This window comes from Mustela nigripes, chromosome 12 (genome assembly GCF_022355385.1).
Source record: "Mustela nigripes isolate SB6536 chromosome 12, MUSNIG.SB6536, whole genome shotgun sequence".
Classification (NCBI taxonomy): Eukaryota; Metazoa; Chordata; class Mammalia; order Carnivora; family Mustelidae; genus Mustela; species Mustela nigripes.
This window is the reverse complement of record NC_081568.1, coordinates 129,558,642-129,580,457: the sequence shown is the minus strand read 5'-3', so window position 1 is coordinate 129,580,457 and position 21,816 is coordinate 129,558,642. Positions and strand designations below refer to the sequence as shown.

Genomic DNA, 21,816 nt, shown 5'->3' with positions numbered 1-21,816 from the left:
TAAAAAGCATTTTAAACCAGCTATCTTAAAAATGCTTCATCAGTTATAAATTCTCTTAAAAACAAATGTAAAAATAGAAAATCTAAGCAAAGAAATAGAAGTTATAAAAATGACCAAATGAAAATTACAGAACTAAAATATGCACTAACAGGAATAAAAAACTTCACTAGATAAGCTTAATAGAAGAATAGAGATCCTTTGATCCTTTGACAATACAATCAGTGAATGTAAGGACAGAGCAAAAGATTTCAACCAATCCAAACAAGAGAGAAAATAGACTGACAAAAAAGAATAAAGCCTTGGAGACCTGTGGGACAATAACAAAAGATCCAACATTTATATCATCTGAGTTCTGGAAAGAGAGGAGAAAGACAATGGGGCTGAAAGATTACTCAAAGAAGTATGTCCATCTTGGGGAAAAAGCTAATATAAAGTCACAGAAATCAAGACAGTGTGATCTTGGGAGGGTATAAACAGATCAATGGAACAGAAAAGGGAACCCAGAAATAGATCCACACAAAAACACTCAACTGCTTCTTGACAAAGTCCAAAAGCAATTCAGTGGTACTGAAGCAGATGGATAGCTATAGGCCAAGAAAAAAAGAGAGAGAGAGAGAGCCAGAGACAATCTTGACCTAACACCTTACACAAAAATTAAGTCAAAAGGATCATAAACTGGGGCACCTGGATGGCTCAGTCAGTTAAGTGTCTGGCTCTTGATTTTGGCTCAGGTCATGATCTCAGGGTTGTGAGACTGAGCTTGCACTGGGTATGGAGACTGCTTAGGATTCTTTCTCTGCCTCTTCCTCTGCCCCTCCATACTCCACCAGGTCTCCTGGGTGTGTGCACATGTACACACATGTGTGCTCTCTCTCTCTCTCAAAAAAGAAAAAAAAAAGGATCGTGAACTTAAATATAAACATAAAACTTCTAGGGAAAAAAAGTAAAGCTAGGCAAAGTTCTTAGCCTTGACACAAAAACATAATTCATAAAAAAGAAAAGTCAATAAATTGGGTTTCATCAAAAGTAAAAACTTTTGCTTGTGAAATGCCATGTGAACAGGATAAAAAGACAATCTACAGACTTTGAGAAAATATTTGCAAGACATATCTAACAGAAGACCAGTATATAGAATATAGAAAAATCTCTCAAATTCAACAGTTAACAACAACCAAAAATCGAACTACAAAATGAGCAAAAGAAATGAACAGACATTTCACAGAAAAGGATATAAAAATGGCAAATAAGCACATGAAAAGATATTCAACATAATTAGCCATCAGGGAAACGCAATTAAAACTACAACAAGAAGGATGTCTTGCTGGCTCACTGGTCAAACATGTGATTCTTGACCTCAGGGTCATGAGTTCAAGCCCTACGTTGGGCATGAAACCTACTTAAAAAATAAATAAAAATAAGGGATGCCTGGGTGGCTCAGTCAGGTAAGCATCTGCCTTCAGCTCAGGTCATGATCCCAGGGTCCTGGGATTGAGCCCTGCATCAGGCACCTTTCTCAGTGGGGAGCCTGCTTCTCCCTCTGCCTGCCAATCCACCTGCTTGTGCTCTCTCTCTCTCTCTCTGACAAATAAATAAATAATATTGTAAATAAATAAATAAATAAAATTATTTTAAAAGCTACAATGAGATATCATTACCCACTTATCAGAATCGCTAAAATAAAATATAATGACAAAACCAAATGGTTGTGGTAATATGGGAAAAACCAGATCACTCATTTGTTGCTGGTCAGAAGACAAAACAATACATCTGCTCTGGTTTCTGATAAAACTAAATATTCAACTACATTATGACCCAGCAATTGCAATCTTGGACACTTATGCCAGAGAAATGAAACATATCTTCATACAAAAACTTGTACACAAATGTTCATAGCAGATTTATTCATAAAAGCCAAAAATTGGAATCAGCCCAGAGATCCTTCAATGAGTGAACACATACCATGGAATTCTATCCACAATAAAAAGGAACAAACTATCAATATAGGCAACCACTTGGATGAATTTCCAAGAATCCTGCCAAATGAAAAAAGGAAATCCCAAAAATTTACATCTGTATGATTCCATTTATGTAATATTCTTAAAATGACAAAATTTTGGAAAAAGGACAGAGGAAGGGTCAGCAGGGTTTAGGGCTTACACAACAGGGGAGGAAAGCAAGTGTGGTTATAACAGGGGAACACACGGGATTCTATTGTTTTGGAACTATTTGATACCTTGACGATAGTAGTGGATACATGAGCCTAGACTGGTAGTAAAATTTTATAGGACTTAATATACACACAACAAATGAATATAATTAAAACTGTGTATAATTAAAATTCATATTTCTATAAATAACATTGGTAGAATGTGTCAATATTAATATACCAGTCGTCATTTTATATTTGGTTTTGCAAAATGTTATCATTGGGTGAAACTGAACAAAATGTACCAGGGATTGTTATTTCATACAACTGTATGTTGTCTACAGTTACCTCTAGAGAAATTCCAATTTGAAAAAACGTTATGTCCAGATCTCAAACTATAGCTCTGAGGAAGAACAAGATGTGGAGAGGCATTACAAATTCAGCTACATTCTTCCAGAAATAATACGAAAGAGCTGCCTATGTTAACCCTATGGAAGATGAAAAAAATGGCAAGGGAAGCATTCAGTTAGTTACGCTGCAGCCAAAAATTACAGAGAGAGACATAAACGCAGAATGGCAGGTCAGAGGGGCTATTATATCATAGACTGATATGTAATGTAAGTTCCAATCAGTCAGGGAAGCACTCTGTTCTGCTCCCCCAGTGAATCTCCACTGCTTAAAACTTAAAACTTTATTGCATACAGCGGCAATAAATATCTATTAAATGAATTAGGTACACAGCCACAAGCACTGTACATGCATTCTCTTGTGCTCCACAGTCCCTACCTCGGAGTCTTTATTCTTTATTCTTTTCTTTTTTTTATTTGACAGAGATCACAAGTAGGCAGAGAGAGAAAGGAAGAAGCAGGCTCCCTGCTGAGCGGAGAGCCTGATGCAGGGCTGGATCCCAGGACCCTGGGATATGACCTGAGCCAAAGGCAGAGGCTTAACCCGATGAGCCACCCAGGCACCCCTTCATTCTTTAGTCTTAATAATACCAGGTATTGGGGCGCCTAGGTGGCTCAGTGGGTTAAGCCTCTGCCTTTGGCTCAGGTCAGGATCCCAGCGTCCTGGGATTGAGCCCCGCATCAGGCTCTCTACTCAGCAGAGCCTGCTTCCTCCTCTCTCTCTGCCTACTTGTGATCTCTGTCAAATAAATAAATAAAAATCTTTTAAAAAATAATAATAATAATAGGTATTAATTTTACAACCCTAACGTACAGGTTCAAATTCTAACTCCTTTGCCTGATAATCAAAGCAGGCCCCACATAACCTCCCACCCTCAGCAATAGTACCGCACCTTACTACTTATGGCTCCTTAAATTCAGTCTGTGTCTTTGAAGATATTCCTTCAGTCCAAACTCTCTTCCTCCCTTGTCTATCTAAAGAATTATCAACAGCTAAACTTTAAAGTAGTATTCTCTGTGAAGGCTTCTCCGACTAACCCCACAATCATAACCACCACGGCTGATTTACGTGTTCCCTTTCCTCAGATCTCAGGCATCACCTAAGTATCTGTGATGAACATAACACTTCTCATGGTATATGTTAGCTATTTGTTGAAATATATTTCTCCCATTAAACTCTGAAATAGCACATATTTTTCATCTTTACATCACTGGGGCTTAAGTTACTACCCAGGATACAGCAGGCATTCAATTTACTGCAAATAATTGCAAGAGCAAACTCATTTTTTGAAAGATTTATAAATGAACTTTTAAAATAAAAATAACTATAATTGAATAGACAGTAAGTACAAATCAGATAAAAACAGTATTATACAAAAATGCATGCATGTTATTAGCAAAGACGCCTACTTTTAAATAGCATCTTCTAAAAAGTGAAAATAATGAAACTAATATTGACTATATAGGTTTATTTAAATTTGTTTTATTTGGCTTGTTATTAAGAATCAAGTGAGTTATGGTGAGTTTCTAATTTACCAGAGTTATTAAAAACTTGAAAATAACCATTAAAATTGCTACATTTTCAAAAGTTAGAAGTTCACATTGTATAAAAGAAATCTACACATACTTTTTTTTTTTTTAAGATTTTATTTATTTATTTGACGGACAGAGATCACAAGTAGGCAGAGAGGCGGGCAGAGAGAGAAAAGGAAGCAGGCTCCCTGCAGAGCAGACAATCCAATGTGTGGCTCGATCCCAGGACCCTGGGATCATGACCTGAGCTGAAGGCAGAGGCTTTAACCCACTGAGTCACCCAGGCACCCCGAAATCTATACATACTTTTAAACAAAAATGGAATTTATTGGGGCACCTGGGTGGCTCAGTCAGTTAAGTATCTGCGTTCACCTCAGGTCATGGGATTGAGCCTCACATCAGGCTCCCTGCTCCACGGGAAGTCTGTTTCTGCCTCTCCCTTTGCCTACCACCCCACCTACTGTGCACTCACATGCTCTCGCTCTCTCTCTCTCTCTATATATATATATAAAATAAATAAATAAATTGTCTTTTAAAATGGCATTTATAAATAGCAAAATATAAAACTGGTAACTAGTTTCCTTAGTAGGATAATAGAATTCTCATTGTATTTCTTGTAAGTGTAAGAATATATGCAAGTATTTATTGTAAGAGGTCTTCTATTTTTCAACTTTTGGCTCCACAACTGGCAACTTTTACATTCTCTGAGAATACAGATGTAAATATTGTTTTTATATAGCATAAAGAAAGTTTATTGGGTATTGAATATTCTCTTTCAAGTAAGGGTGATTTATTTTAACACAGATAATGTCTTGTGGTCAAAAATGTCTCTTTAGTTATTTCCTTTAACGCTGACAAAGAAATTCAAATATACCACGAAGGTAGGCTGATTTTTTAAAAATCTGCAAATAAGTGAATAATAACTGTAATAGAAATGGGAAATATTTCAATATTCCCCCAAAAGATATTTTCACAAGCTGGCAAGAAATTCAATGAGTTTGAATTTATAGTCCTTGACTAATAAAACCATCAAAATCAGTTTATGGTTCAAATTACTTTATTACTATATGTTTGTTCATTAATAAAGACTATAAAATCATTAATCAGTTAAAGCACAAATATAATTATCTAATGGCATTTCTTACCTTTCATATGCTTCAATACTGAAAGAAATCAGAAATAGTGACTCTAGTCTACGGCCATACCACCCTGAACGCGCCTGATCTCGTCTGATCTCGGAAGCTAAGCAGGGTCGGGCCTGGTTAGTACTTGGATGGGAGAAATAGTGACTCTATTTGAACAAAATATTAAGCTGCCTGCAGCAAGACAGAAACAAAGTCATAAAAAGCCACCAAGTACGCAAGTAATAACCAAGATTACAAACCAAAAAACCGAGGTCATCTGAATACAAAGTGAAGTGTTTTTTTCATAACCAGTTAAACAGGCAGGAATGAACAGTCACCAAAGTTTAACTACAAAGACAACATCATTCATTACCAGTTAATATATGCTACCTTGGCCAACTTACAGATTCAATATTTAAAACTCCTCTCATGCATTTGAAAGTGTTGCTTTTAGTTTAATTTAAAATAAAAGTTAATTCAACTGAAACAGCCCTGGATTGTCCAGCCAGCTACTGGAACAACATTAATGGGTGATAGTATTCCACTGAGAAGGAACACCATACAATCTCTAAACAAATGAAGAATATGTTTGTTTTTAAATGAACTGTTTTTGAATTTCAAAAATGTATTTGAAGTACTGACTTCAAATGGAGAGAGCAGAATTATTAACAGAATTTTCTTCTTTGTTTTAAAGTATTAATATAAATCAACAAGTATTTATTGAGTTACCATGCAGAGATACTGTTAGGGGTACAAAGATAAATAAAATTTGGATTACTACCTTTAAATACTTATAGTACATTAAGAATAAATAGACAACTTCATAGGTAACAATGATACAATTCATTCAAAAATCATTCAGCCACATGTATTGAACATCTATATGTCAGACATATTTCTCCATGCCAGGAATATCAAGACCCATAAGATTATAGGCTTGGTCTCAAAAGCCCACAATTTACCAAAGATGACAAACATGTAAACATACAGATGCCATATATTTCAACTGGTTCACAAATATAAATGTGTTACAAACTCGGTGGGGATACAGAAGAAGCATGCATCTTTCTAGAAGTCACGAAGGAAGGTGTCACAGAATATAAAGCATGAGGTATAAAGTGCTACAAAGACACAGAAAAAGGAAAGAGCACAGCTGAGTAGGGAGCTCAAAAAGCCTTTATTAAGAGGAGAACATCAGGTCACAATAATATACATGTATCACATAGTGCACCTGAAAACACCCAACATTATACATCAATTGTACATCAAGAAAGTTGGAAAGCATTTTTTTTTTTAATTAAAAAGAAGAGAGAACATTTCCAACAATCCTGGAGGGCAGTTATGAAAGGAGTACATGCACATGGGTCTATCTGCAAACATACATGTAGGAGGTGGTTTTGGGAACAGACAGTCCTGGGTTAAAATGCTAACTCCACCATTTAAGAGCTGTATAACTACATTTTAACTAACCTTCTGGAAGCCCAATTACCTTATCCTTAAAATTGGGATAGTAAAACCTACTTTGCAGGGTTGTTATGAACATTAGTCAGATAAAGTATACAATGTGCCTGGCTCTGGAGACACTTATTAAAAAGAAGGGGTCCAGACTGAGAACAACGATCATATTAATTTGAAGGTGGCAGGGCAGGATGGTTCTGTGGTGCAGTTTAGAGTGAAATAAGTCAAGCAGAGAGAGTCAATTATCAAGATGGTTTCACATACTTGTGGAACATACGGAATAACATGGAGGACTTTAGGAGAAGGAAAGGAAAAGTAAATTGGGGTACATCAGAGGGAGGGACAAAGCATGAGAGACTATGGACTCTGAGAAACAAACTGAGGGTTATGGAAAGGAGCGGGTTGGGGAGTTGGGTGAGCTTGGAGGTGAGTATTAAGGAAGGCACATATTGCATGCAGCACTGGGTACGATGTGTAAACAATGAATCTTGGAACACTGAAAAAATAAAATAAAATAACTAATAATTAAAAAATAAAGTACTCATCACAAAACAAAAAAGATTAAAAGGCATACACCTTAGTAAACTAATGAACGGGTTTGTCAATGAGGCAGATCAGATTCTGATTTGATGGGCAGCCAATCAATGAAACAGACCTGCACCGTTGGAAATAGAGGATGAAGACACAACTGATATGTTCCAGCAGCAGAGAGGAGGTGTCTACTAAAAAGGGAACCTGCTACTTTACTCCAGAACTCTGTTCTTCCAGACCAAGAGACACTCTCAATTAGAAAGTCACAGTTTGGTTCCAGCACATCCTGATAACTACGGTACAGTTTCCTCTCTTCTCTCATGTTTCCCTTCCCTGTTCCTTTATTGTTCATAAAGTAACTGTGTATGTGCACAAGCTTTTTTTTTTTTTTAACTAAATGGTCACGTGCTTTTTTTTAATGTGCTTTTTTTTTAACTAAATGGTCAACATATGTTTGGTTGTCACCAAATAGAGAAGCAATGGGGGAAAATACCCCTCTCTCCACTAATGGCATGCTCAGTCAGCACTTATCTTTATATTCCAGTAAGTTATTTTGCTCTCATTGTTTAACAAAAAAAGAACAACATAAAAATCCTTGCATACCTTGTTTAATTGGAGAATTTTAATGTTTTTCATATATCATTATAAGACCAAGGACAATTTTATAACATTTTATATGTAGCTGCTACATGTAGGGCAATCTGTCTTTAAGTAGGGATAAATTACTCTAAAAGAAATGAATCCTAGATAGTTTCCCTTCAAGTCAAGCATCTTGTTGTTTAAATAAATTTCTTGTTTAAAAAAAGAAGGAATCATTACTAATAAAGCATGAGAAGGACAGCAGCTCCACACAAGACAGGACATGGAAGAGCAAGTGATGAAGGAGGGTTACTTTCCAAGGAGAAATTTAAACATAAGCAAGGTTACACAGAAAGGAAAATGTGGGGCATGTCAGTGAAACATTGTTAATCTGAAGGAAAACAGGGGAACATGGGTTAAAAAGATTAAGTACAGATACAATGCATACTACCCCGGGTGGTCTAAATTCTAGAAATATAACCATAATCTAGATACCTCTTAACCTTTTACTCTTCCTAAGTGATCAATTATTATAAAAGAGATTAGTGTTTCAATTAAGGTCAAACAATTTTATTTCCCTTCAAAGAGAACAGCAGAACAGGAAAAAGTCAAAATAATTTCTAAATCCACACGTGTACTTTCAAATAGGTTCATTAAAGTCATATAGTAGCAGAATGGCAACCATGAAGGTTTCATAAATTATAATCCAAACGAACTAAGACAAAGCCGGTTTCTACCCTGCAATGACACAGCCTCTCAGAAAGCCCAGATTAGACAAACTTCAAGAGAACGTAGAGGAAAGTCAGTTCCATTGTTGGCTTCTTTTTATAATTTAGCTTTTCTGAAAAGGCAAGGCCTAATCTCCACACCTACTCTATCCCTTCTCTAAAGTCATATCTTTCCAAATTGTTCTTCTAGAATTCCATTCAGTTTGTAAACAAATTTCCCTAAATCTCTACCTTTCAGGGCACCTGGGTGGCTCAGTGGGTTAAGCCTCTGCCTTTGGCTCAGGTCATGATCCCAACGTCCTGGGATCAAGCCCCGCATCAGGCTCTCTGCTCAGCAGGGAGCCTGCTTCACCCTCTCTTTCTGCCTGCCTCTCTGCCTCCTTGTATGATCTCCGTCTGTCAAATAAAATAAACAAAATCTTTTAAAAAAAATAATAAAAATTTAAAAAATAAATCTCCACCTTTCAACTGCTTACTCTATCTGAAAACTAGATCCCCATAAAACATAATGCTCACAGGTGGAGGCCACACCTTCCCTACATGGTACAACCCATAGCCATGGGACTGAGGGGGTAGAAGGATGGGTAACATTATCCTGATTCCTTAGTGCCATGTCCAAATCACTGCTCTTCCAATCTCATTCAAAAATTTCTTCCTATTCAGCTTTAACAAGTCCTATTCCACTTACCTCTGTTGTCTCCAAATCTTTGAGTCTCTACCTGCCCCCAAATCTTATTCTCTAATTCAATTCTTATCTTCATCCATGGAGATTTTAACATCTGCACCCTCTCTCTTCTCCAAAGATCCAGTCAATGCAACTTCATTTCAACTATCCACTGCTATTGCCCATAGCCTAAATCCTAAACTGTTTCATCTCTGCAATGGTAAATTTTAATATTCTAGTTTTAGGCCATAACCTACTATTTACCATCTCTCTGGTACAGCTGTTACTATACGTACTCTCCAACCTCACAAAGATGTCTAGCCATCCACTGACTGAACTATATTCCCTAAAATGCTTCAGGACCCCCGTATTCTCTCCCTTTTAAGGTATGCCACTGAAAATCCAGAGGTTGGATTTTTTTTTTTAAGATTTTATTTATTATTTATTTGACAGACAGAGATCACAAGTAGGCAGAGAGGCAGGCAGAAAGAGAGGGGGAAGCAGGCTCCCTGCTGAGCAGAGAGCCCAATGTGGGGCTCGATCCCAGGACCCCGGGATCATGACCTGAGCCGAAAGCAGAGACTTTAACCCACTGAGCCACCCAGGTGCCCCCAGAAGTTGGATATTTTTAAGAGTAAAATGGGGTGCTACTCTTTATTAGTCCAGGACAACAGATATAAACCTGGACTGCCCCAGGCAAACTGGAGCATGTAACCCCCATACTTCTTTCCCTACACTTACTAAATTAGCTGACTTCCCTTGACCTTTTGTCTTGATATGGCATTTCTCTTAACAACCTTCAGCTCTGAATCAATCCTTCTTCATTTCCTCTAGCCATTTTTTTTTTAAAAGCTTAGCTAATCAGTACTTTGGGATTGTGTTCAGATCACCTCCTCCAGGCAGGCTTCTTGGCCTCTACTCTTTGTTATCATAGCACTCAGAAATGACAGTGCGTTATATTCATAACCACATATTCACGTACTCAATAAATCTTCAAGTTTCACTCTCTTTGTGTTTATTCTACAATGCGTCATATGAGAAATGACTATTTTTATAATTTCATTTAGGTTAAACAAGTCAAAAAGAAGTACTTCTAAATTAACAGCAATTATACTAATAAAAACTAGCAGGTTTTTTCTTATTCTGAGCTCCTTAAATTTTATCATCCTTATACATTCAATTACTCTGGTTTTAGGCTATTATTCTCTCCTGGTATTTCTGTCTTCCTACATAGCCAATAAATTTTGGAATTATATGGAGCATAGGTAAAATTCAAAGGACAAGCAGGAAAAGCAAATTTCAGAATATGCACATCAATGATCCTGTTTCTAAAATTATACAAACATAAACATGTGTTTTTTATATATATATATATTTTTTAGTACAAATTCTTATAAATCAAACTGTTAACATTAGCTACTTCTGAAGACTGAAACCTGGAATGGCAAGAAGAACATCACTTTCTATTTCATTTATTTCTAGTCTGTATATTTATCATAAGCAGGTATTTGTTTTATAATGCAAAAAAATATGTAAGAAAAAGGAAAGACTTCCTAACAAACTTTTTTTTTAAGACTTATTTATTTGAGAGAGCATGCAGATGTGTCAGGGAAGGGACAAGGGAGACAATCTTCAAGCAGAGCCCCCACTGAGCATAGAGCCTGATGCTAAGCTCAATCCCATGATCCATGAGATCATGATCTGCATCAAAACAAAGAGTCAGACACTTAACTGACTGAGCCACTCAGGCGCCCCCTCAACAAACATTTTAAAACTGAATATTAGTAAAAATCAAATTTCACAGATGGAATGCTTAATAGTAAAAAAATTTTCTCTTTCAAATATATTTATTTTATTTAGAAAATGAAAAAGATGCTTACATCATGATAGCTACTTCTCCAAAAAATCTCCCAATTATATTCTCACTCAGAGAGTGCTCTGGCTTCATCTCTATCCCTCTTCTAGGCTCCTGAAAGAATTCCAGCTCTAACTGAGCACCTCAACACTGAATTGATCAAACCACACCCAGCCAATACTGTGGTCGCCCAGCAAAGGAATCTGTCCTTTTGCACTAGGTCTTAGTAAAAGTCTTCCATCCATTCATTCATTCATTCATTTATTCATCCAATAGTATTTATTCAATGTCTATAATATGCCAGGCACCGAGTGAGGTCCTGGGTATACAAAGATATTAAAAAAAAAAAAAAAATTACTGGTCACAGCCTCAGAGAGCTTATTAAGGAAAAGCAGTTCTAACATACAGCAGTAATTGCCACAGGAATCCCTGTACAAAGTATAGTAGAAGCACAGAGTATAATCTAAACCTGGCTGAGCAAAAAGAAGGAAAAGCTTCGTAGACTTCCTTAAACTACCATGAGCAGTCCCTTCCTCACAGACACTTTCTTCTATCCTCTCAGCTAAAATATCACTCTCCCTTCTTTAAAAATGCTGGTAAATTATTACTTCTTACTGCTTCCCCACAAAACATCACTTGTTCCTAAATGCCATATGATGCTTAAAGAAAACCAACCAAATCTGTAAAACTCAAAAGCAAGCAAGGAAAGGAGGAGAATACTCACTGAATGCCAGCTCTACACAAGTACCAGAGAGAGCAGGTACTTAAATCTTTCCTCATTGTGCCTAGTTCTGGCTGTTTCTACAAACATGCTTATATATCATTTGCATTTAATCTGCTTCCTGCTTGAAACTGGGCATTTTTAAAAGACAAAATCTTGGACTGTTGCTGCTTTATAATGTTCATGGAGACTAAATATACATTCCTAAGTATAACCACCTGGTTAGAAGGTGAGGGTGGGTAATGGTGGATAGTAGAGGCAATCCTTCAGATATCTGTCATTTTTTTTTTAAGATTTTATTTATTTGACAGAAAGAGAGAGAGATAACACAAGTAGGCGGAGAGGCAGGCAGAGAGGGGGGGGGGGAAACAGGCTCCCTGCTGAGCAGAGAGCCTGACGAGGGGCTCAATCCCAGGACCCTGAGACCATGACCTGAGACGAAGGCAGAGGCTTAACCCACTGAGCCACCCAGGCGCTCCTAGACTTCTGTCATCTTAAATGAATTCCAATAACTGACTAGTGTGAGTGGATCAAATGCAACACAGATCTCCTCGTTTTCTTATCCTTAATTTAATGCAACCAAATATAAAAACCTCAGCCAATGTCCATTTAATGTTGGAATGATGGTTTAAAAAAAAAAAAGAAAAAAGCTTGGAATAAACAATTTTATCTCCAGCAACCTCAGAGAAATGGAAAGAAAGAAGCAAACTGCAAATAAGTTTTAGATGAGTAATGTTCGAAGAAACCAGGCAATTCCCAAGAGAGACACGAAGTATACACAAACTATATCTCTTAAAGAAAACATAAATCATGAAAAACAAGAGGGATTGTTCAAAATTAAAAGAAAACAAAGATATATAAGAATCAAATGCAATGCATGAAACCTGATTGAATCCTGGATCCAGAAATCTCAGGAAAAAATTTTAGGGAAAACTGGGAAGATCTGAATAAGGACCATTAATTAAAGATATTCTTAAATTAATGTTAATTTTCCTATATGTGATATTGATATTATGACCATGCAAAAAATTGTCCATGTTCTTAGGATACGCATGATAAAAACTATATATTATCATACTCTCAATATAGTTTCAAATAACTTGAAAAATATATAAATAGGGACACCTGGGTGGCTCTGGAGGTTAAGCGTTCGGCTCTTGATTTTGACTCAGGTCATGATCGCAGGGTCCTGGGATCTAGCCCAGAGTTGGAATCAGCCTCAGTGCAGAATCAGCTTGAGCTCCTCTCCCTTTGCCCTGCCCCCCTGCTTGTGCACATGCGAATGCTCTCTCAAATCTTTAAAATACATACATATAATAAATATAAATCTTTAAAATATGCACATATATGAAGAGAAAATGTGCCAAAATGTGAACACTGAATGACTACAGATGAAAGGTAATATGGGTGTTTACTGTCCTACATTTTCCATTGTTATGTAGCACTGAACTTTATCATAATGAGACGGTAAAGTGATGGGAAGATAGAAGGCATGCGAGGAGGCCAGCTGGAATGAAACATGAGTGCAAGCAGCACTAGTCTCAGCAAAAGTGAAAATCAGCTGTGTGATTCTGGGCAGGTCACAGAACTTCTCTATGTATCAGCTGAAAGAGGAAGAAATAGATGACTTCAAGGTCCTTCCATCCACAGAGTTCTATTATTCTACTACTTCTTCTCAGTTCTAGAACCCAAAAGATAACTATATGCAAAGTGGAGAAACACATGGGACTATTCTAAGGATAAAATAAAGTATTTAAAACAGCTAGCCAAATGCCTGTCACATGGAACACAGAAAATAAATAGTAATTCCTCTATTTTGAGAAAATATTTTTTAAATTCCTCATTAAAAAAAAAGATAGGACTAAAAAATTAACTTAAAAGAAATAAGTAGCACAGAATCGAAAAGATTTATTTTAATATCTATTCAATTTCAGTTTGCACATAAAATACCTAACCTAAGAGGTAAAATATAAATATACTATGATGAAGCTACAAACAGAAAAACCATAATAAGTGAATCTCCTAAGAGTTTAGATAAGCTGCATGCTTTCAAGTGAACACAGTATGATATACATCTACAAATAGGATGCTTCAGAATTTACAAGATAAAGTAACAATAAAATTATATACCAGAATTTTGGGTAACTGTCTCAAAATGTTTCAATGGGCTTAAAATTTTTAAAGACATCTCTTTTTAAAAAGGAAGCACAGGAGAGAAGATTTAGAATTCAATATCAAAATAGGGTTGCCTGGGTAGCTCAGTTGGGTCAGCGTCTGACTCTTGGTTTCACCTCAGGTTGTAATCTCAGAGTCCTGGGATCAAATCCCGCATCTGGCTGCACACTCAATTTGGAGTCTGCTTGAGGTTTTTTCTCTATCCCCCTCTGTCCCTCGCCCTCTGCCCTTTCCCCTCTGCTCCTGCTTCTACTCACATACGTGCACACACTCAAAAATAAATAAAATCTTTTTTAAAAATCAGTACAAAGTATAACCAATTATTTTCACTTCTAAGAAGATTCTAAAGTCAAATGAAATTAAATTCATAATTAATTAAAAGTCATATAAATTAAAAGGTACCACACAAGGAATACAGTCAATGATCTTAAAATAGCACTGTGTGCTGACAGATCGTAGTAGCTACACTTGTGCTGGTCATAGCATAATATATAAACTTGTTGAATCATTCTATTGTACATCAGGAACTGCTGTAACACTGTGTGTCACTTATAATCAAATAAAAGAAAATTTAATAAAATAAAAACAAAAACAAAAAGCAAAAAGTCACATAAATTAAATTCCAGGGGGAAAGCAAAACAAAGTATTAACCAGAACATATTACAAATTTGCTAGATGGTTTTATTTCCAGCACTAACATCATTTCTAACATTATAATTAATTTCCCTTTTGATGAACTAACCAATCTTTAACATAATGAGAAAGTTTTCTAAAAGGTTTTTGGGCATCCACCCAGTTGCTCAAAACACAAAAATCTTGAAGTCATCCTTGAGAATGTTCTGTTTCCACACCCAAATTATTCAAAGTCCCATAAATTCTGATTCAGATACATTTCAAATCCATTCATCTCTCTGTCTCATGTTGCTAGCACCTTCTCAGGCCATCACTATCTCACCTCAGTTCCTAAAACTGCCAGCTTTCACTTTCAGCTGGCCAGTCCATTCCTCGCATAGCAGCTGAAATGATGATATAATCTAGAATAAAATACAAGCTTCCTACCAAACCTGTCAAAGCCCTGCATATTTCTATAACCTCTTCCTACCCAACTCTGCCTCTTTCACTAAGTCAGCCACACTGGCGTTTTTTTCTATTCCTCAAACTCACTAAACTTTCCTGCCCCCAAAGTCTTTGGACCCACTATTCCCTCTCTCTCTACTGCCTCCAGCTTTATTATGATATTATTGACATATAACATGTGTAAGTTTTAAGGTATACAATGTGATGACTGGCTCTATGCATGTATTACAAAATGGTTACCCCAATAAGATTAGTTAACATCTCCATCTCTTCAGGTAATTATAACTGTGTGTGTGTGTGTGTGTGTGAATGTGGTGATAACATTTAAGAATTACTCTCAACAAATTTTAAGTACATAATACAGTACTGTTAATTATAGTCACCAAGTTGTGCATCAGATCCCCAGATCTTATTTATCTTAACGCTGAGAGTTTGTACCCTTTAACCAGCATCTTCTCATTTCCCCTACTCCTCAGCTCCTGGCAACCACCATTCTATTCTATTTCTATGAGTTGGTCTTTTTAAGAATTCATACATAAGTGGGCGCCTGGGTGGCTCAGTGGGTTAAGCCTCTGCCTTCGGCTCCGGTCATGATCTCAGGGTCCTGGGATCGAGTCCCACATGGGTCTCTGTGCTCAGCAGGGAGACTGCTTCCCTCTCTCTCTGACTGCCTCTCTCTCTACTTGTGATCTCTCTCCGTCAAATAAATAAATAAATAAATAATCTTTAAAAAAAAAAAAAAGGAATTTATACATAAGTATACACAGTATTTGTCTTTCTCTGACTCCACTAGTCCTTCTAATGAGAATGCTTTTCCCATCAAAAATACCACACACACACACACACACACGCACACACACACACACACATCACCTACTCTTAAAACAACCTCTTCTCATATATACGTTCATCTTGAATATCAGTTTTGTGACCATCATATCTAAAGTAGCTCCTACCTCATTATCCCCAAACCATCTGCTTGTTTGGTTTCCATCAAAGAAGTTTATTACAATTCATAACTATTTTGTCGGTTTCTTTTTAAACCTTCCCCCTACTTTAAAATATGGCTATAAGGATGGTATATCCAGCTCATTCATCATCATATCCCCAGAAGCAGCAAACTGTCTAATATATAGTAGAAGTCTATTGATGTACAGCAAACAATGAGTGAAACAGTGAATGAATATATGACTGTACTAAACAATGGGACTAATAATGCTATTAATGGAAATACAGAAGCCAGACGAGGAGTGACTGAGAAGAAAATAATATATACTGAGTTTGGTGCCACGTGGTTGAAAATACAGGGCTAGGGGACACACAGGCTGGAAGGGGTTATGGATCAGCATTCTGCTGATTATAAATGCTATTTGAAAAAAACATTAATTACATCTCAAATGAGACAGAATTCAGCAGGATAAATGACAAGCAGAAAATACATAATACAAATATGATATGATTGTGCAGGTAGAATAATCTAATATAAACACTACAAAATCAAGACAAGTCAAAACTGTTTCACAGTTTGTTTTTAGTAATTCACTAAGAAGACTAAAGTCATCCTACCTTAGTACTATTCATCGCTGGTCGTATCTTAGCTAAAGTAGCAGGTCCATGTTGAAGGATTACACATTAGGGATGAGGAAGACACTTGAGAAAATGTGCAGTGAAGTCTCACGGGAATGACCACAGGTCTGGCCAGAAAAATATGAGCTGCAAGAAGAAATTCAAGGAGTCAGAAACGTTAACTACAGAGAAAAAGTAAAAACGTACACAGGGAGTATAGCAGGCTACTACTGGAAATCAATTGTGACAGTATATCAGAGTCACCCCATTAAAAATAAGAATGCTATATTTACCTAACTCTTCTATCCCCTGCTTACTCTCTCCTATTTCTTTCCACAACTTTCTCAATGTATAATGCATCTTACCTTCTCCCCTAATCTATTCCCTCAGTTTTGAATAGATAATTTGTGTTTTCCTCCATTTTCAGAGCATAAAACTCACTTCAAGTTTGAAGCATATCAAAAGAGGCAAGTAACTACATTTGTTAAAATATTATCACAGCCTAAAGAAGTAATTAAATATGTAAGAAAAACTCTCAAAGTCTGGGAAGATTTGCCAAAAAGTCTCCCGGCAAACAGGCATTTTCTCTAATACTTCTTAGCATGCCAAAGCCTGACTCCTCTGTCACTGTTCTCTCAATTTTTGTCACTAGGAGAATTGCTAAGGTGCTTCTTGGTCACTGGCTCTCTTCTTTATTACTAATGTCAATATATGTCATTTACAGCTCTGTTACCAAATCTCATTTTCTGCCTCAGGCCCTTGTATTTCTAATCCTGACTTCTTGGTTATAAGAATGTTTGCCTATTCTATTTCCTGTCATTTCCCCCACTTCCTTGGCTTTCTCAAGAATCAAAGGACACTTCATGGAGGTTATCAATAAGATAACTCCTTCCTCTGGTCAGGAAACTGGCCAAACAAAGTATGTCAGGAATACCTTCCAAGTCTCCTACTCTTCTAAGCTTTTTATTCATTTCCAAAAAGGTCCGTTCTTGGTCCCCTACACAAGCATATGTTCTCCTGTAGATGTGGCAAGGTTCCCAAAGCTAGAACTGGTTGGAAATTTAATCTACATGTAATAAGAGTAATATTACATTCCTCTTCTTCCATTAAACTCTGACATGATTGAGAACAGGGATTATCATCTTAATATAGCCAGCATCTCATACAATCCCCGGAACACTGTAGCCATCAAACAAGTGAATACTGAATGAATTTATTTCCAAAGTAAATTATGGCTTTCCCTGACTTGTACACTTCGGTGTAAAGTAGGGCTTTGACAAGAGTTTCTACATTAAATGGCAAAATTTATGACTTTAAATGATACTTAAATATGAAAATTTTAATCATGCTGCTGTCAATAGCTTATCTTCAGTTAAGCCCTGTAGAGCTAGTAAACAATATTACTTATAAAGATCTCCAAAGAACAGGGCGCCTGGGTGGCTCAGTGGGTTAAACCGCTGCCTTCGGCTTGGGTCATGATCTCAGGGTCCTGGGATCGAGTCCCGCATCGGGCTCTCTGCTCAGCGGGGAGCTTGCTTCCTCCTCTCTTTCTCTATGCCTGCCTCTCTGCCTACTTGTGATCTCTCTCTGTCAAATAAATAAATAAAATCTTAAAAAAAAAAAAATCTCCAAAGAACAAAACATATGAGTGCATACATAAATGTACATATTATATATGTTACAGATTCTACCCCACAAACAGACCCCAAAATTACAGGACACTCCATTTAATTTGAAGTATTTTTAACCACTCCTCTATCAGCAAGGAAAGCTAAAAATACCTAGAATTTCATATTCTGGCCTCTCACTGTGATACAGAAACAATTATTTTCAAAGACCTAAGAACAAGAAAGATAACTATTCAAATAAGATTACATGCCAAACATTGAGCAGTGCAGTGTCAAGTGTCTTTCTCAAGGAAGCTAGTCAAAGCACCCATCTGTTATTTGTCTTTCTCCAACACAACTTGTTTCTATAATTTTTATTTTTCAATTAAAAAAAAAAAACAATTTTCCATATGATATTGAAATAGTTTGGGTTAAAAATAAGTAACAACTTCCTTGGTAGCATTTCTAAATGGAACATTTCTTTCTTCAAACTAGTACAAATCTATTAATAAAAATGATATTCCTTATGTTATCTCAAAAATATTGCCATCCTCATCAGAACTCAGCAAAGATTCCTACAGACAAGTTGAAAATGCATAATAACTACTTTTTTGTGCACCTTAATATTCCCCACCAACTTCACCAACTACATAGGCTACCATCTTTAACTCACAATCATAGTAAAAATATAGTCCCTATTCCTTAATTGTGCCTCTCTTCGTGAGGCAAGAGGGGTGCCTAGGGTGCAATTCACTCTCAGGGTCATACCAGTTCCTGTAGCTGCATGACCCTGAAAGTCAGTCTTAAATTACGTCTTGGGCATCTCCCTTGCCTCTCACACTCATGGTGCATACTTCTCTTTCCTACCTCTACCCCTCTTACTTCTCTAATAGGTAACACCCAATTGTGATCAACCAAAATTTAATTCTGGTAAGCCAAATAAGTGATGAATTTAAATTTAAGTGAAGTGATAAATTTAAATTTAATTTTTCATCCATTTAAAATCATGTTTTCACAGAAAATTTCTTGTTCATGATGTGATGATATGATGAAAAAGCATGAGGCAGTGATACCTATTTTATATATATATATATATACATATATATGTATACACACACACACATATAACAAGATTCTATGCTGTTGGGGGTTTTTTAACTAGTTTGGGTTGCACGTACATACAGGTGACAGAGCTGTATTGTATTATATTCCCCTTCTTTTGGTAGCAGCATCCCAATTTTCTTGTTGAACTACCTTCCCTTATTTTGAAGCCATGTAGTTTGAGTGACACTAACCATTCCCACTCTCAGGTTCCTGAAATAAGCACAAAGTTCCTAGAACAGGTACATAACCCAGGCCTGGATAATCAGTATATTTCCTTCCCCAAGCAGGAGTTCAGGAATGGATATGTGACCCAATTGGACAACTAAAACTCAGTCCCAAAATTGTTGCCAGAACTAATCAGAAAGTTCTCTTTTGGCTGAGGTTGCTAAACTGAAAGAATGCAGTAGATGCCAACTTGTCAGAGAGCCAACCCAGAGAAAACAAAAGCCAAGAGATGGAAAGAGAAATGAAAGCTCTGAAAATATTTCGTCCCTTGATCTAATCACACTTGAGTTCAGGTGAATTCTGGTGTGAATAGATGTAGATTCTAGAATTTGGGAATTGCTGCTGAGAAACAATTCTCTCTGGATTTCCCATGTTCCTGCATAATCAGAGGCTTCTGAGCAAAAGGTACTACAAGAATAATTGCACAATATCCAGTCTTGGAAGCTAGAGAGTATGTATCCCTAAAGACAGAGACCTCCAATAAGCTCTGGAGAAATAAACCCCTCTCTTTCCCTCCCCTGGAAGATATTTACCTATATTTTTTTTCTCATATTTCTTATATTACTTTATTTTTTTTCTTATATTTACTTATATTCTAGGGCACTAAACCTAAAAACAGTTTCCCATTCTCCCCTGGAGAGATTTGCTTAATGAATAATCTCTCTCCCTCTATAGGGTAATTTCAGTTCTACAAGTGTTTCAGACTTAATAGTTACATGCATCAATAAATTGCCTTTTTTTATTAATTTATTCAACAAATATTTGCTGAGAGCTTATTTAGTGATGTGCCATGCACTTTCCTACAAAACATCTCAGACAAAAATTCCTCCTTTTCTTTAGACTATATTCTAAAGAAAAAACACAACACAAAATGAATACATAAAATACATAGTATAAAGTCCTGATAAGTGCTATCAAGAAAAAGCAGGAAGAAGGCCTGGGTGGTGCAGTTGGTTAAGTGTACCACCTTTGGTTTTGGTTCAGGTCATGATCTCAGAGTCCTGAGATTGAGCCCCACGTCAGGTTCCATACTCAGTGCAGTCTGCTCCAAGACTCTCTCCCTCTGACCCTACCTGCACCCACTCCCTCTAAAATAAATGAATAAATCTGAAAAAAGAAAAGAAAATGATCGCCAAGTTGGCAGAGGAGTAGGAGACCTGAGTTTTGTCTGGTCCCAGCAATTCAGCTAGATCTATCAAATCACCCTGAATGCCTGCAAACTCAAACAGAGATCAAAGAAGAGAATAGTTATAGCTCTACAAATAGAAAAGTGGCCACTTTCTGCAAGGTAGGGGCTACGGATAAGTGAAGTGAATCTGAGGCGATATATGGGAAGATAAACTGTGTAAGCCGGGGGGAGCCTCCCTAAGCCAGTTGCTGGAAAGTGATATAGCAGCAGAGCACAACATCGGAACTTTCAGAAGTCTGCTCAGGTGAGAAACATCCCTGCCTAAAAGGCACTCTGGTAACAAAATAGGGCAGAATCCTAAGTGGAACAGTGTGGTCTCAGGATCCTCAGGTCACAGGAAGACCAGGTGGAGTTCCCAGACATCAGATCAGGGAAGCTGGCTGCAATCAGCAAGGCCAGGAGTGGGCTCTCAGCTCGGGGTCGCCATAAACCATGAACCCTTGCAGCACAGTCCAGCCACTGCTCTTGGAGCAGGGCCCCAGCAAGCAGCAGAACCACAGGGAGACCCCCTCCCCTCCTCCTGCAGGAGCAGAGCAGAAGCATGCTTACAGGAGTATGCATGGAGAATTGATGTGGGGTCATGAGCCTGAGATAGAAATCCTGGGTCACAGACTGGATAAGCATGGAATACAGAGGGAGACCAGGGAGATAGGATAACTGACTGCTTTTCCCTGAGGGCACATGGAGGAGAGAAGCTCCGAACTCTCAGGTCCAGGGCTGGAGACTGGAGGCCACCATTTTCATTCTCATTTTCTGAAGCAGCACAGAAAGCCTTCAGGGAACAAAAGGCACATAAAGCAATCCGGAGTCACTTGAACTTAACTTGGCCCCCCTGGCCAATGGGGGTAAAATCTACCTGGGGCAAAGACACCTAAGCATCAGGGCAATGGACCCCTCCCCCAGAAGATCAGTAATAACATCCAGCTAAGACCAAGTTTACGGCTCACACAGAACTGCAAAACTCCAGCACTAGGAAAAAATAGTATATAGAATGCATGGTTTTTTTCCTCATGATTCTTCAGTCTTTCAATATTTTGTTTTGTTTTGTTTTATTTTTCAACCAGTTTCTTATTTTGTCAACTCTTTAAGTCTTTTTTAATTTACATTTTTACAGTTATATTCTATTC

At 37.1% G+C, this 21,816-nt stretch overlaps 1 protein-coding gene and 1 pseudogene across 3 annotated transcripts in view; one reads left to right on the top strand and one right to left on the bottom strand.

Annotated features, from left to right (window-relative positions):
* Window positions 1–21,816, bottom strand: part of FER (FER tyrosine kinase) — a 473,779-nt gene that overhangs the window by 436,186 nt on the left and 15,777 nt on the right. For all 3 annotated transcript variants that reach the window (XM_059418338.1, XM_059418340.1, XM_059418339.1), the window contains one exon: window positions 16,565–16,711. The gene's annotated coding sequence lies outside the window, so the exon portion shown is untranslated. The remainder of the gene's footprint in view (window positions 1–16,564; window positions 16,712–21,816) is intronic.
* LOC132027607 (small ubiquitin-related modifier 2-like) lies at window positions 2,720–7,677 on the top strand (annotated as a pseudogene).